At 37.8% G+C, this 8,224-nt stretch overlaps 1 pseudogene; it reads left to right on the top strand.

Annotated features, from left to right (window-relative positions):
• The first annotated feature begins 6,485 nt into the window (after positions 1-6,485).
• LOC147625106 (uncharacterized) lies at positions 6,486-7,671 on the top strand (annotated as a pseudogene).
• The last annotated feature ends 553 nt before the right edge of the window (positions 7,672-8,224 follow it).

Here is an 8,224-nt window from a genome sequence, read left to right as displayed (position 1 = left end):
GGCACCACGGAGGGGGCAGGTACCCCACATCTTCAAACTCATACAAATCCCTTCTATCTGTCTCCTACTCCTATATGCTGCCTACTGTCATTGTCCTTCCTAGACTATTATTACAAGAAAATACATATGATTACAATGTATGCGCATGTGCAATGTATGCATACGTGCACTACCGTCTTGTGAGATCCCTGTCCCCACCGCGAATTCAGGGGTGCTAGTAGCGGAAGTAGCACTTCTTGCCCGGGGTAGGGTCCCACACTAGGGGCCTTGCCCACGGATATCCGGACAAGAGACTAATCCATCGGTTCTTCCAAAACCGAACCCGAAAAAACTTCCCTTGCCCGGAAAGCACGGGCGATTCCTCTACGATAAATTTTTTTCTAACGTAGTCAAAAGCCTTAACTAACTGAGCTGATCTGACTGAACCCGTAGTATCAAAGTCAGATCAAGGAAAAGATTGCACTTGGATCATAGAGACCAACGCTTTTTTCCTCATTGTTGAGAGGCACAGTCGTTGATTCTTTTCCATAGAACAATTTTTATCCGGGATTTACTTCATCTACCGTACCATAACAGAATTGAGTCTCATTTTACGGATCCATTAGTCTAGCCTAATCCCAATCCACTATAGTGTGGGATCCAATTAGGAATTTGGTTAGGTTTTGTCCCGGGTACCAAGGAAAAGAGTTCCCAGGCCCCCTAGCCGGATATTCATGCAAACTTAAAACTAGTCACACCACTTACACACCCAATATGAAATTGCCTTTTTCACAGAATCAGCTATCTTTAAAAACATAATGAAACCATTGTGTCACTGATCATAATCCTCAAAATCTTCGATTAAATCCTTATTTCCAATCATTCCTTCATCAGTGTACCTATGGCATCATTGGCAACCAGAACGCTCACCACCTATCCACTCTCAGGGGCCTTTTCGATAGCTCCTAGCTCATAGTAACCGGCAATATATTCACATATCAAAATGGAATCTCCGTTGAAGATCAACAAGATCAACCAACGGATCCATATAAAGGAACCATGGAATCATCCGTTGAGGACCAGCAAGGTCAATCAACCAGATCCATGCCCGAATTCAGAAAACAACTCTTACTCCTTGTTCCAATATCTTCCACGACGCACGTGTGGGTATCGTTGGTGACTCTCAGAGCCAGAGCACCGTATGGTCAGCACCCTCTAGGATCCTTCGCAGGTGACCTAGCGCTTCACTCAATAGGCCGCTTCCTTGGTCCCTCATCCACCGTACTCGAAGCTCACCATTTTAATCAAACCGAGGTGGTCAAGACCTCGGCCAACCTTGCTACACGCGAGACGTCCTCCATTGACTCTTCGTTAGCTTTTGCAACTTTATCAGATTAGGTCTCCACCCACGACCTCATTCACAAGACCATCAAAATGCTTCTTCAACATTCTTGACATAGAACAATCATTTAAAAACAGTTCAAAAATATAGTTTCTATAACGAACTCTCGTCTTTCCACATTAATCCACATTCATTTCATATAAATTCCCATTCTCCTCCAATCACATTATTTTCCTCCAATCACATCATTTTCCATCTCATCACTTCTTTTCTCAATTATCCTCATCAGATCTCATCCACTCGCATTTACCCATATCCACATCTCATCACATCACATTCATTCACATCTCATCCATTCATATTTACCCGATTCGCATCACATCACATCACATTCCTTCACATCCCGATTCACATGACATCACATCCATTCACATCCCATATCATTCATTCACATCCCGATTCACATGACATCACATCCATTCACATCCCATATCATTCATTCACATCCCAATTCACATGACATCACATCCATTCACATCCCATATCATTCATTCACATCCCGATTCACATGACATCACATCCATTCACATCCCATATCATTCATTCACATCTCGATTCACATGACCTCACATCCATTCACATCCCATATCATTCATTCACATCCCGATTCACATGTTATCTCATCACATCTATTCACCTCACATCTTATCACCTCTATTCACAGAATTTAAACTTAGAATTTAAGACGATCCTAATTTTTGATATAAAGATTCTTTACGTATCTATTTATGCATAATTCAATTTTAAGAAAAATAACACCTTTGAAATAAAATTAAATCCTTTATGCATCTTTCTATGCATAAATTCTATTTTAATGAGAATAACTTTTTTGAAATAAAAATAAATTCCTTTATGCATCTTTCTATGCATAAAATCAAAATTAATGAGAATAACTCTTTTGAAATAAAAAAAATTTCTTTATGCATCTTTCTATGCATAAAATCAAAATTAATGAGAATGACACTTTTGAAATTAAAAAAAAATCTTTTATACACCTTTCTATGCATAAATTCAATTTTAATGGGAATAACACTTTTGAAATAAAAATAATTCTTTTATGCATCTTACTATGCATATATTCAATTTTAATGAGAATGATACTTTTGAAATAAAAATAAATCTTTTATGCATCTTTCTATACATAAAGTCAATTTTAATGGGAATAACACTTTTGAAATAAAAATAGTTCTTTTATGAATCTTTCTATGCATATATTCAATTTTAATGAGAATGATACTTTTGAAATAAAAATAAATCTTTTATGCATATTTCTTTGCATAAATTCAATTTTAATGAAAATGACACTTTTGAAACAAAAATAGTTCTTTTATGCATCTTTCTATGCATATATTCAATTTTAATGAGAAAGAAACTTTTGAAATAAAAATAAATCTTTTATGCATCTTTCTATGCATAAATTAAATTTTAATGGGAATAACACTTTTGAAATAAAAATAATTCTTTTATGCATCTTTCTATGCATATATTCAATTTTAATGAGAATGACACTTTTGAAATAAAAATAAATCTTTTATGCATCTTTCTATGCATAAATTCAATTTTAATGGGAATAACACTTTTGAAAAAAAATTCTTTTATGCATCTTTCTATGCATAAATTTAATTTTAATGGGAATGACACTTTTGAAATAAAAATAAACTTTTATGCATCTTTCTATGCATAAATTCAATTTTAATGGGAATAACACTTTTGAAATAAAAATAATTCTTTTATGTATCTTTCTATGTATAAATTCAATTTTAATGGGAATGACACTTTTGAAATAAAAATAATTCTTTTATTTATCTTTCTATGCATAAATTCAATTTTAACGAGAATGACACTTTTGAAATAAAAATGAATCTTTTGTGCATATTTCTATGCATAAATTCAATTTTAATGGGAATAACACTTTTGAAATAAAAATAATTCTTTTATGCATCTTTTTATACATAAATTCAATTTTAATGAAAATGACACTTTTGAAATAAAAATAAATCTTTTAGAATGCACAAACGGAAGGAATTACTCTTTTAGAATAACCTAATGATAAACTTTAGTTCCATAAAATTTAAGAAAATTTTGCCATAACCTCCTTTGTATGGCTGACCATTTCTCAATTTTAACATTCAATTTATGACTTGAATTAATCCAATTTGAATTCTAATATCTCTAATCTACTCCATTTTTTAAAAATTAAGAGAGTGAAAAATGAAAAGAGTTTAATCAATCATTTAATTAAACTTTCTAGGATTAAGAAGGGTTGAATTGTAAAGAAGAGTAGGGGGTGGCCTTTTGTTGAAGGCATAGTTCCCTTAAGTTGAATGTTGCTAAGTCGGATATTTAGTAGGTCGAATATGTAAGCAGTCAGATAGTTAGTAAGTCGGATCTGTATAAGCAGTCTGATATTTAGTAAGTCAGACATATGCTAAAGTGGTAGGAATGTATGATGACTTTCTTGAGATCTTGGAAGTTAAGATAGGTAACGGTTACTCAAGAATAACGTTTTGGAGAACGAGTAACGATTTTGAGCAAGGTAGAAAAGAAGGGGAAGCAATGTAATGGAGAGTGAATCAAGCAGAATTTTGAGTTCTTTTCTTATCTCTTGTGTGACCTTACTCTATCAAACCTTTGTCTGTGCATTGTATTCCTACCATGTCTGAGTTTTCTGCTTTGGCCTAATCAACATGTCTTTTATTGAGAAATTGTGTCTGTTTATACTTTCTTCTGTGTTGTTGAACCCCAACACAATTGGCGATCCTGCTGTGTTTGTCAGAGAGGGAGAGAAGAGTAGCCAGAGTTTATTATACAAGGGCACAAGCCCAGGCAAGCAATATTGATCCATTTCATTACGATCAAGTTACCCAGGATGGTCAAGAGAGTCCACTCTCTGAAAATCGCGCAGTAGACCAATGGGGGGAGCATTCTGGAGCCGCAGGGGGAAGGCAAGTAAAGCAACTGTTAGGGGCTTTACTCTTGGCAGGAAGATCTGCCAGAGTACGAAGAAGTCTCTAGTTTGACCCACTACATGGGGCTACCAGGCAAAGGCCTAGGAGACCACCACAGCCGAACCTCATGGCTCAACCACCTCTCAACCCCACAGTCAAAGCCGCTAAATTCAGAGGAGGATCCAAGGAAGATGCAGATTGCCATGTAGCCCAGTTTGAAACTGGATGGCAAGCAGTTATCAGGCTTTATACAATGATCCAATTAAACTTCAGCAGTTTGCAGCCACATTAGAAGGTAAAGCCATGAGCTGGTTTAGCCAATATGGTATTCCACATTTTGTTAATTATAATGCTTTAAAGGTAGCATTTTTGCAGAGGTTCAGAAAGGAAAAGACTCCAACCGATGTTCTGAGAAAACTCAGAGACATTAGGCAGAAGAATATGTTGGTGGAAGACTATGCTCCAAAATTTAGAAATTTGGTCGAAAGATTGCAAGGCAATCAATGACCCACTAATGAGATGCTGGCAGGATATTTCTTGAAAGGATTAAGGTATAGTTTAAAGAATGATGTGGCAAGCATTGACATTGCTGGAGGAATCAATGATCTTGTTGCGGCTGCAGCAAGAGTTGAAAAGAGGCTGGGTATGACAAAAGCAAAGAGTAGTAGAGATAACAGTTCTGATTTCGAAAAAGGGTCAGATGCAACATCAGATTCAGACAAGGAGGAGGATTCAGATACGTCATCAGAAAGTGATGCAGAGGAAGACAAAAGAAAACGAAAGGAGAGAAGTAAGAAGAAAAAACAAAAGGATAAGCATCCCAAAGAGGCGGACTTGTTGGTAAGTAAGTTGAAAAAGTTTGGGTATTCTATGGTAGCACCAAAGGAGAAGCAGTATTGTCACATTTGTGAAAGGGATGGCCACAGCACAGCTCAGTGTTGGTACAATCCTAAAAGTAGAGGACAGCCTACACCTGATGCAAGAAGAGGTAGAATTGATGTAGGGGCAAATCAAGTAGCTCCATTTAGGGGCAGAGCACCTAAATGGAGCTTCTTGATGCAAGAAGAGGTAGAATTGATGTAGGGGCAAATCAAGTAGCTCCATTTAGGGGCAGAGCACCATTTCAGAGGCCTACACCTCCAAGACCACCATGGAGGGAGCAGGAGAATAATGAAAGGAGACCACCAGGTGTGCTATGCCTTGTGTGTACTGTGGTGCACCAGATCATTGGGTAGGCCTGAATTGTCCTTTGTGGGTTAAGCATATAGAGAAGAACGGGGAATGCCTGTGCTAAGGTATAACCAGGGTAACCAGCCAGGAGGATAGCAACCGCAACAACAACAACAACAGCAACATCAACAGAATCAGAACCAGCTCAAGCTAATGTACTTTTGGTTGATCTCTCAGATCAGAAAGAGTATAATGGTGTTAGTCAACCAACTCAGGAGCAGCACAAGCAAGAAGATAAGTGGGTTTGTGATGATGAATGCATGCAAGTTGATGATATTGAAGTCATGGCTATCACTAGATCCAAAGCAAAGGGACCAATAGATTGGAAGGAGCAGAAAGGAATTAGGGATCACGTCCAGAAGCAGATTCAGAAGGAGCAGAGGAAGTAGGCTGTGCCTACATCAAAGTCATAAAGTCAATCCGCCGACCAACAACAAACAAAAGGACAACATTAAACTTGAGGTAAATTAGGACAAAGATTGGTTTGAGGTACTCATCAACTCTCCCTTACTATTGTCATTGGATCAGTTATTGTGCTTAGTGCCAGCCTTTAAGGAGAGGTTGTTGAGGAAACTTCAGGATCAGGATAATGAATTATTGGTTCATCAAATAGGGTTCCCACAGCAATAAACAACATTGATCCAGCAGATGTTTATTTTGTTGTGCCTGTAATCAAAGTTCAGTTTGAGGGTAGGATTTTTGCAGATGTATTGTTGGATGGAGGATCCGGAGTAAACATTTTATCTGAAGTTGTTTATACACAAATGAAAGTTGGCCCCAGTACCTTTTGAGGTGAAGATGGCAGATCAAACAAGAGTACAACCATTAGGAATTCTCAAATAGCAACATATTGCAATTGCAGAGGTATGACCTTCTTGGTCAATTTTGTGGTCATGCAAATGTCAGATTCAACGTCTTCTTATGAAATGCTGTTGGGAAGACCTTGGCTCAGAATGGCCAAAGTCAGACAAGATTGGGGAGAGAATGTGGTTGTTATAAGAAAAGGGAAGAAGACAGTGACTATACCTATGCAAGGGAGGAAGAATATTCCACTCAAGGAGAAAAACCATTGTTTGCACAAACTATCAACTTGGCAGAAGAAGTTGAAGATGATGAGGAAGAAGAATTTCTGAAGGCAAATCCAACAGTTGTTCCAGTATTTGACGTAGATGTGGAACATATATTACAGCCGGATAAAGAACAGGCTCAGGAAAGGTCCGATGTAGCACCTGGACAAGAGATTCAGGGAACAGAATTCAGACAGCTAATGGAACACACAGCAGAATCTTCTACCAAGGAACGGATTGAGCAGGAGGAGAAGGATGCAAGAATTATGGCTGAAAGAATCTATGACAAGAAATTTGGCACTTCTAGTAGGGTTAAGGAGGATGAATTGAAAGAGATTAATTTGGGTACAGAGGCTGACCCAAAAATGGTAAAGGTGAGTGTCCATGCTGAAGGAGAATTTTTGAAGGAGTTGTTACAGTTGTTGCAAGAATACATGGATGTATTCTTGGGAGTATTGTCAGGAGAATTTTTGAAGGAGTTGTTACAGTTGTTGCAAGAATACATGGATGTATTTGCTTGGGAGTATTGTCAGGTGAAAGGTATAGACCCTGCATTACATCAACATCATATTAACTTGTAGAAAGATGCAATTCTGATTGTGCAGCAAAGGTACAGAATGAACCCTAGTTTTGCAAAAAGCAGGTTAAGGAGGAGAAGATAGATAAGTTGTTGTTGACAGTAGGCTTCATCAACCAGTGAATGAAGTGTCATGGTTGTCTCCAATTATAGTGGTACCTAAGAAGAATGGGAAGCTGAGAGTATGTGTGGACTATAGAAAGCTTAATGCAGCAACTATTAACTGATCCTTTTCCAATGCCATTTTGTGATGCAGTTTTGGATGCAGTTGCAGGGCATGAAATGTATAGCTTTCTGGATGGGTTTTTTGGGTATAATCAGATTCACGTTGCTGAGGAGGATCAATACAAAACAGCCTTCATTACTGAGTGGGGTGCATTTGTGTATACAGTAATGAGTTTTGGCTTGAAGAATGGACCACCATCATTCAATTTTGTCGCCCATAAGGTATTTGAGCCATATTTGTAGGATTTTATGAGGGTTTTGTAGATGATTTTTTGGTTTTTGGCAAGAAAGACTTGCATTTGCTGCATCTGAAGTTATGTCTGGAGAGATGTAGACAGTTCAGAATGGCACTGAATCCTTACAAAAGTATCATAGCTGTTAGAAGTGGGGTACTACTTGGTCATGTGGTTTCAAGTGAAGGGATGGCCATTGACGTAAAGAAGATTGAAGCCATCCAATCTGCCAAGGCTCCAGTCAATGTTAAAGAGTTGATGAGATTTGTGGGTCAAATTAAGTGGCATTCAAGGTATCTCAGATATTTAGCTAATGTGTGTTTACCACTAACACACTTAACTAAGAAAGAAGTAGCTTTTGCTTGGGCTGATCCTCAGGAAAGATCATTCCAACTTTTAAAGAAGATGATCTCTGTTGCGCCAGTTCTACAATCTCCGGAGTGGTCTTTACCTTTTCATGTCTTTGTGGATGTGTCTGATGTGGCCGTAGGAGCCGTGTTGATGGAGGAAAAAGTCAGAGGTTGGTTTAGGCCAGTGTATTATGCAAGTAGAGGCCTCACATC

Source organism: Cibotium barometz, chromosome 24 (assembly GCF_041138505.1).
Source record: "Cibotium barometz isolate CiBa-2024 chromosome 24, ASM4113850v1, whole genome shotgun sequence".
NCBI lineage: Eukaryota > Viridiplantae > Streptophyta > Polypodiopsida > Cyatheales > Cibotiaceae > Cibotium > Cibotium barometz.
This window is presented reverse-complemented; position numbering and strand designations above follow the sequence as displayed.